Raw genomic sequence first — 9,716 nt, forward strand, 5'->3', positions numbered from 1 at the left:
TGCCTCCAGAACAAAGCTTGCTGACATACTGGATGGGTGAACTGACCCGGCTTCTTGGCAACATCCAATCCAGAACTAGCCTCTGCTTCCTTGTGCTCTCTTCAGAACCATCCAGCACAAGCCCAAATCCTATAAGAAGCCCCCTTGCAACTCGCTCCTATTGCGATGCCCCATGGTTCAAGGCTCAGAGATCTGCATTTTGAAGCAGGTCATTCCCCCACCTCGATTCTTTTGCACACTGGAGTGTGAGCAGCATTGCTCTGGTCAGTATATTGTGCTGGGATGTTGCCAATGCCTTTGTCCAGTTGGGACTTTGCCATCCCACACCAGGGGTCCACAGGGCAAACCCAGCAAGAGCTCTCAGGACACTATGAGCAATTTGCCCATCCTGCCTCTCCTGATGAGAGTTCCTACTGCTTATTGTGGAGTGAAGGATGTTATCTTAGTCAGTTTGCATTGCTATGCCAAAAATATCATAAATTGGGTGGCTTAAACAGCAAACATTTATTTCTCACAGTTCTGAGGCTGGGAAGTACAAGATCAAGGTACTGATAGATCCAGTGTTTGGTGAAGTCTGCTTTCTGGCTTGTAGAACAGCCACCTTCTCACCATATACTCACAAAGATGAGAGCAAAGGGAGAGACTGCAAACTCTCCTGTCTCTTCTTTTAAGGACGCTAATCCCATTCATGAGGGTGCCACCCTTATGACCTAATTACCTCCCAAAGGCCCCATCACATTGGGAATTAGGATTCCCACATATGAATTTTGAGTGGACACAAACATTCCATCCATAACAAATATAGAGGTAGGAGTTTAAGAATTAAACTAAAAAGAGTATCTGTGTTGACAGTGCAACCTGGAAAGGAAAGTGAGCTGTACAAACTTTTAGCTAGTTAACATTGGCTAAATACCATTAGCTAAACTTTTAGCTAGTTAACATTGGCTAAATATCATGCATTTCCCTTGTGTCTTATCTAATAGAACTCAGACTTGATTCAGCTCTGTACCCCTTCCCAAATAATCCATAAACCTCAGGAGAAGCTGACTTCACTACCCTTGGCTCTAGGCTTGGGCCTGATTGGTTCAAGTGAGTTCCCTTCCTCTTTATCAGGGGTTCGTTCAGGAATTGGCATGAAATATTCTGGCTAATGAAATATGAGAAGTGTTTTGTTGGAAATTTCTGTGAACCTTCTTCCTTGCTCCTCTGAAAGGCTTTCAGAAACGATTCTCCCTTTGTCCTGTTGGATATGAACAAGGGGGAATGTAGTCCTGGTTGCTGCTAAAGCCACCCTATGACCAGGAGGAAAACCAGATTTAGGATGCCGTTGACTCTGGACATCAGAGCAGAGTCATGCAAAGAGCCTGGGTCTCAATTACATCATGAGCCTGATATCAACTACCCCAAAGCCCACCCTATCTTTGGACTTCCTCTTATGTAAGTGGATTTTCAGTTTAATCCAGTTTGAGTTGGTTTTCTGTTACTGCAGCCTAAGGTACCCAGATTGGCATCTTTTGACACGGGAAATAATACACACTCCAAAAGTTAAATCATAGCATGAAATATTGGTGCCAGCAGTGTCTGAAGACAGTCTTTGATAAGAACCAATGAGCAGTCCACACTCCCCATCAGGGATGTCATTAAATGCAGAAGGTACACACTGCCTCCTATCAGGAAGCATCAGGCTCCCATGAAGGCAATTCCTGCTCCTGTAGCATTTGACTTTGGCAGACCCTATTCTGACCAGCATTTCAGCCACTCAGCTATAGTCTGGACGCTTAGCCTTGAGTTGTGCCATTGATTTTCTTAAGACCTTAATCAACTCTCGATTTCTCCACTGCTATCCTAACAGGCCAAGGAGGGCAGCTGTCACTTACCTTGAGAAGCACTTTCATTTATATTCATGATTAATTTGTGGGGAGTCAGCTGAGAGGCAGCAATAGAAAAGCTGTTGCCTGGGAAACAAGATTCTTCCTGGAACTTTTTGAAAAATGTGGGGTCTTTGATGCTTCACAAAACACTCCATCTAAGAACTGAACCACCAAGGTAACCCTGCCCAACTGTTCTAGAATGCAGAACTCCAGAGCCTGAAGTCATGGTTGACTTTTTTACTCTGCCTGAGTGTGTCCAAACTGCTAGAGGAACACTTTGTATTTCCTACTCAGAAAGTTAAATCTACTCTGTAATAAACTCCACACTTATAGGCATAACTGAAGATAACAAATTCTGAGGGACTCCAGACTGTTCTGTCTTCTACCTGCTGGGCTTGGTGGTAGCATGTTCTTCTTTATCAGACCCTCATGGAAAAGATATCTTTTGGGCCTGGAGATGGAGGATTGTACACCACTGAGGAACTCCCAGTTTTCCCTTGAAGTAATAGCACGTTGCAACAGAAGCTGAATTTCAAGGGTAGCATGCTAGCAGGTTTAATAAAATATTAAAAGCCATGCCATCCCACCAAGGTGTACAAGTGTTCCACTTTCTCCACACCCTTGCCAACATTTACTTTTTTTTTTTAACAATAGCCATCCTAATAGGTGTGAGATGATATCTCACTGTGGTTTCGATTTGCACTTCCCTGATGATGATTATAGTGATCTTGAGCATCTTTTCATATACTTGGCCATTTGTATGTCTTCTTTGGAGAAATATCTATTCAAGTCTTTTGTCCATTTTAAAAAAGAGTTATTAGGGCTTTTTTTCCTTGAGTTATAGGAGTTCCTTATATATTTTAGAAATTAAGCCCTTATTTGGTTTGCAACTATTTTATCCCATTCCATAGGTGGCCTTTTCCACTCTATTGATTGTTTCCTTTGCTGTGTAGAATCTTTTTAGTTTGATGTAGTCTCACTTTATTTTTGCTTTTTTTAAATCTGTGTTTTTGGTGTTATATCCAAGAAATCATTGTCCAGATCAATTTCAAGGAGTTTTCCCCTATGTTTTCTTCTAGGAGTTTTACAATTTTGGGTCTTACGTTTAACTCTTTAATTCATTTTGAATTCCATTTTATGTATGGTATAAGATAAGGGCTCAATTTCATTCTTTTGCAAAGAGATATACAGTTTTCCCAATATCATTTATTGAAGAGACTATCCTTTCTCCCTTGTGTATTCTTGGCACCCCTGTCAAATATCAGTTGACCGTATATTTTTGGACTTATTTCTGGCCTCTCTATTCTGTTCCCCTGGTATATATGTCTGTCTTTTTGTCAGTACTATACTGTTTTGATTACTAGCTTTGTAATACATTTTGAAATAAGGAAGTGTGATGCCTCCAGCTTTGTTTTTCTTTTTCCAGATTGATTGGACTATTCAGGGTCCTTTGTGATTCCATATGAATTTTAGAAATTTTTTTTGTTTCTGTAAAAAGCACCATCGGGATTTTGATAGGAATTGCATTGTATCTGTAGATCACTTTGGCTAGTATGGACATTCAAACAATATTTCTTCCAATCCATGAATACAGATGTCTTTCCATTTGTTTGTGTCTTCTTTAATTTCTTTCAGCAGTGTTTTGTCATTTGTGGTGTACATGTCTTTCACTTCCTTAGTTAAGTTTATTCCTGAATATTTTATTCTTTTGGTGCTATTGTAAATTGGATTGTTTTCCTAATTTTCTTTTCAGATAGTTTGTTGTTAGTGTATAAAAACACAACTGATTTTTGTATGTTGATTTTGTATCCTGCAACTTTACTGAATTCACAGAAGGACAAATACTGCATCATTCCACTTATATGAGGTATCTAAAATAGTCAAATTCATAGCATCAAAGAATGAAATAGTGATTGCCAGAAGTTGGGAAAACTGTAGAGTTGTCAATCATTGGGCATAAAGTTTCAGTTATGAAAGATGAAAGAGTTCTAGAGATCTGTTGTACAAAAATGTACCTGGGGCTTCCCTGGTGGCGCAGTGGTTAAGAATCCGCCTGCCAACACAGGGAACACGGGTTTGATCCCTGGTCCGGGAAGATCCCACATGCCGCGGAGCAACTAAGCCCGTGCGTCACAACTACTGAGTCTGCGCTCTAGAGCCCACGAGCCACAACTACTGAGCCCGTTTGCCACAACTACTGAAGCCCGCGTGCCTAGAGCCCATGCTTGGCAACAAGAGAAGCCACCGCAATGAGAAGCCCGCGCACCGCAACGAAGAGTAGCCCCCGCTCGCCACAACTAGAGAAAGCCCACACACAGCGACAAAGACCCAATGCAGCCAAAAATAAATAAATTTATTTTTTTAAAAAATGTACCTGTAGTTAATAACACTATTGTATACTTAGACATTTGTTAAGAGTTAGATATTATGTTAAGTGTCCTCACCATAATAAAATAAAGTGTAAAAAAACCCCACACAAACAAACAAACAAACAACCATGACATCCCAAATAAACATGAGGAACATTTGCATCAAATAAAAATGGTGCTCCAAGTCAGGAATTTTGGTTGCAAGGGACAGAAATCCAACTCAAACTAGCTTTGGCAAAAAGAGAATAATTTGGCTCGTGGAAACTAAGGAAGGAAACATCTAAACTTCAGGAAGGAGAGGGGTGCAGCAGGCATCTGGAGGAATTAAAATTAGAAAGTCAAGTACTGACTAGAGTCTGGACCCTCTCTACACCTTTGCTCTCTGCTTCTCTCTCTGTGTTGGCTTTTTTCTCTCTCATTGCAGCCTGTTTTCCACCAAATTGCTGGCAACGTGGCTGTCAGCAGCTTTGAGCTAGATTTCACTGCTTCCCGTAGCTCTTTCCCAATTCCGGAACAACTCATGGAGATGAATTTTGATTCACCTGTTCAGGCTGGGTGCCTGGAAGAACCCCCTCTGGCCAGAGGAAGCCAGGCTCTGTAATAACGTAAAGGACCCCCATATAGTTGTGTGCATGGCGGAGATGCTTCTGGAAAAAAAAGAGGTTCTTGCAAACAGTCCCTGAGAGGTTCACTCTGCAGAGCCTCAGCTATGTGGGAGAATCAAGGCAGCAAATGACAGGGCTGGGAGTCACTATGGGGACCAACTGGTCCAGGTAACCAGGAATCAGACTGACCAGGGGGCTCAATCAAAGGTCACACAGAAAATTTGAGGTCAGAAAAACTGAGTGTCATTCTCTTGAAAAGAATTGTACTTCTCAGCTTCTTATAAACTCACAACAAACAGGAATGTGTAGCCTATGATAGTTTGTTGCTGCTTTTTAAAGAGGAATTGAGAATCCCTTCCTTCCTCTATGTTAGAAAAGAGGAAAGGGGTGGGGGACAACCCTCATGGGGCAGACGCTGTGCTCAGTGTTTCACGTTCCTCATTTCATTTAATCCTCACAGCACATCCCGAGTAAGCATACGCATTTTACAGATGAGAAAACTGAGGCTCAGTGTAACAACATAACTTGCCTAAGTTCTCCCAGTAAATAAGGGTTGGAGCTTGCTGGCAGGCAGCCGGTTAAAGACCCTCTCCATGGACCCACCGTGTGTAGGAGGGGTGGGGATGTCGGCAGCTGGCTGAGAATCTGCTCAGCCCTGATACGGCGAAAACATACTTCTTTCTGCCACCCTTGTGAAGGATTCTTAATGAATCTCTGGGGGATATTTACAGATTAGGAATTACTTGCCCCCTATCCTCCCTGGCCCACTAGGTAATACAGCAGGTCTAGACGCAGGATAAATACTTGTGCTTCCCCCTTTGTTGCCCAGGTAGCTGGAAGCCGCCTTCAGCCCCAGCCCCCAGAATCTGCCTGAGAGGGCTCTAGCCAAGCCCCCCCATGTTGCCTGGGCCTTGAGGTCAGCAGCACCTGTATAAACCCTTGTTTGGAAAGTTGTCATATACTGTATTTTCTCTCTAAAATGAGTAGGACTAATTTTTGATTTTCAGATATTTGACTTTCAACCATAAGCACATCATAATGAAAGCAGTGGATTTTCCAGGCTGGACCTTATTGCAGTACCTTCCAAATTATATTAAAATATTTATTTGTACCCTGAGTAGTCCACAGGGCTGCTAATTCCTTTCATAATGTCATGGTGTGCCAAGGCTAACAAAGCTAATGAAATAATCATCCATTGCCCCCCTCCCTCAAAGCAGTCATTTCTTATCACATCTCAGAAACTATTCACACAAAATCATTTGAAGTAGTTTTGGGGACTGTATTATAAAGATGGATTTCTGCTATGAGAGTGAAATTCAATTTAAATATTTTCAGCTGGTTGTCCAGGTATAAGAAGGCTTTCCCAGGGTTTAATGGAGCCATTTGTCTCTAGAAATAAGCACTAATGCAGTGTGACACGTATAGACCCAGAGTCCTGCCATTTTTCTCTGGCTTGAGCAGCCAGTGGGGGAAAGAAAGGCTCTGGTAGCAATGAAAATCACAAAAGGCTGCTTTTCTCTTGGAGATACTGTGAATCTCCAAGGAACTGCAAGAATAGTCAGACTATGCATTCTCATTGTCAAGGCATGTAGATTCCTGATCTAGAACATTCCCTTCTGTGTGGTTCTGGATTCTCATTGTAGGAACCCTTTAAAACCAAGAATGCCTGGAATTTAGACTTAGGAGAAAGGCTGGCCAGGATTATCGCACCATCCTAGTAATCTTATAGCAATTACCGGGGCTGTTACGATTACTTCAGTCTTCTGTAGAAATTGACAAACTGCTTTCTAGTCATTTTATACCAAAAATCAAGAGCTGAGGGACTCTTGCTAAAGAGCATTCAAAAATTGCTGACAACTAAAGAAAGAGCCACTCTGGTGAGGAAGTAAATAACTGGAGCTCATTATAGAAATTTACGAACAGATGATATTACAGATAAAAATAATGTTAGTTAACACTGCACTGTGCTTGCTATGTTCTATCTAAGTGGTATATATCATTTAACTCATGTAATCCTTATCACTACCTGGGGAGGCAGGTATTACTATTATTCTCATTTTACAGGTGGGGAAACTAAGGCATAGAGACTAATTCAAGGTCACCCAGCTACTTACTCCATCTCCGTTGTTTTTGCCTAGTTAATCTCCATTCCTGCTTTTGGTAACAACACTCCATTTACCCTTTGGGAGCCACTCACCCTTCCCCCACTCTCACTGTCTGTGGTTTGCTTGAGGTTGTCAACTCCCTCCCCAACCCACCCCCTGCGACTGAGATGGGTGGGTATGTGACTCAGGCTTAAGCCAATCAGCAAATTCCACCTCCACGATGTCTGACTCAGGGACAAGGCCATGGGCACAATCAAGCTGAAAACAACAATTTCTGCAATGTTAAGAGAACTCCTCTCTGGGCTCCACTCAGAGACGGGAGGATGTAAGCCTAGAGGTGCAGGAGCCCCCGAGTGGAGACAGCGGTCAGTCTGAGAGCGGAGCCACCCAAAGCAGAGCAGAGCTGCAGATGGAAAGAGATGGGGCCTGAGGATATTGTGGAGGCCACACATCCAGCTGTTCCCAAAGTCTGCACTGGTCTTGCCCCACTTTTACTTTTTTTTTTTATTCAGCTGTTTTCCTTTTTCTTTTCTTTTCTTTTCTTTCCTTTAATATTTGCAAGATTGTGCAACCATCACTACTATCTAACTCCAGAAAGTTTCATCACTCCCAAAAGAAACTCATTAGCAGTCACTCCCCATCCCCCGCTCCTACTAGCCGTTTGCAACCACAAACCAGTGCTCCAGTCCCCACAGGTTTCAGGTAGAAGCATTGCTCACTCAGGGTTCAGGTCTTCCTCTCCCTGGCTTCCATCCCTGCCCTGGGAGAGCGCTGGTCCTCATGAGGATCGTTGAGGACATCCACTGAGGATAATTCACATCAGGGGTGCCTTCTCTGTTGTATCTAAACATACATGTACAAATTAGGAATTAGAGAATCAACTGTGAAAGTGACAGTAAGAAGTGTAAGGTGATGGGGTGGTTGTAGCACGTGACTCTGATGGTGGGTAGGAACCTGCCGCCCCTTGCGTTCTGGATAAGATTGTCATTGAAACCCCAGATTCAAAGCCTTTCCCACCATTACTGCAAATCACTGATGGAGCAGGGTCCCCAGGCTGCCGCCCCGGTGCTGCTGACTCTGCGTCACTTGTGTCAATTTGGAACTTGGCTTCTGTTCGATTTCTTTTTCACTTAAACTCCACTTGCACAAAATTTACTTTATGATAAGTTGAGGGGGAGATAAGGAAGGTGATTTTGGAGCCCCACAAATCCCAAATTAATATCCAGCCTTCAAGCCAAACATCAAGGTCTTCCTAAGACCAATTGAACACTTAGCTGTGAGGCAGGGACACGTTACAACTTTAGTGGGCCTAAAGAATTTTTGCCTTCATGGGCCACTTCTTTCATCTATCTATCTATCAATATTTATTTATATATTATATATTTATATATATATAAAATCATATTCATGACTGTGTTGGTATAAGAAAAATGTAATTTTAGCTGGATTGTATTTTTTTTTAATTCTGATTTTAAGAGAAATTAAAACTTGCTCATGGGTCCTTAAAAGTTCCGTGGGCCCTGGACACCAGCCTACCATTCCTATTGGCTAAGTTGGCCCTGCTGTTAAGATAATACATTCTCCGTCCTGCTTTCTATCGGAGTGAGGTGGGATTTTCGGGCAGTGGAGAGAGAGTCTTCTACCTCTGAGGCCTCCCTCACAGAGTGGGCTTCTTGGTGGTCAGGCTGAGGCCGTGGCGAATCTCACTCTGCGCCCCCTTTTCTCTTTGCTCCCCTGCACTCACCGGGGAGATGACGAGGAAGCTCAGTCCAGGCACCTTGGGTTCCCCAGCAAATTCCTCACCGAGGGTGTTAAAAGACCAAGGACCAAGGGGTGAGGGAAGGGGCGGAAGGGGACCCATGAGCTATTGGGCCACGGCGGGCACTGTGCCAGCACTGCTTCGTTTCATATCCATGAACATCTGAGAGGCGGTCAGACAACAAGTACGCGTAAGGCCTTTACTATGTCCAGGTGCCATGCCGAACATTCTAATGAGCTTATTTAATATTCATAGTCACCTGAGAAGTAGGTATTATTTGTCTTTATTTTACAGGTGAAGATGTCGATGTTCAGAGAGGGTTAAGTAAAGATTTATGAACACAGCCAGGGATAGAGGCAAAGTGCAGGATTGGCCATTACTATAAGCTGAGTTTCAGGGACTATCCTAGGACCACAAATGACTCGTGCCCTCTTGGCATAGCACAGTCTGGCGTAGACTTTGACACAAAAGGACTGTCACCTGAAGCATGGGCCACTGTGTGTGACAAAGGGTTGACAGTTTAGTCCTGGGCTCAGGGGCTCAGTGACTACCTCCTCAGCTGGGGCTTAGGTTAGACTTTGGGAGAGGTGGGGTTGTGCCGTAGAGACCAGGCGATATTGAGACTCATACACCATGGGTCTCAAGAATCCTTTAGTACAATAAACACGTACCCACTTGTTTACCAAATCAGACACCTGGGAAGCAGGTTTCTAGTAGAAGGATATGACAGGTCCAATTATTTAATGTACAATTATTTTTCTTTTAAAGGGCCTGTTCCTAAGAAACTTGCCTTGCCCATAGTACCTTTCAGAACATAGCAGCCCATTCAACCGTCATGTGAGTCTGCCCAGTGTCTAATAACAATAACAGCTAATAGCAACCATCATCGTGGTTACAATATTATTGGGTGCTTATTGTGTTCCTGAAACACTTAAAATACTTTATATGTCATGTCTCTTTTAATCCTCCTAACTACCTTGGGAGATAGAAAATTTTTTTAAATCTAT

This window comes from Eubalaena glacialis, chromosome 1 (genome assembly GCF_028564815.1).
Source record: "Eubalaena glacialis isolate mEubGla1 chromosome 1, mEubGla1.1.hap2.+ XY, whole genome shotgun sequence".
NCBI lineage: Eukaryota > Metazoa > Chordata > Mammalia > Artiodactyla > Balaenidae > Eubalaena > Eubalaena glacialis.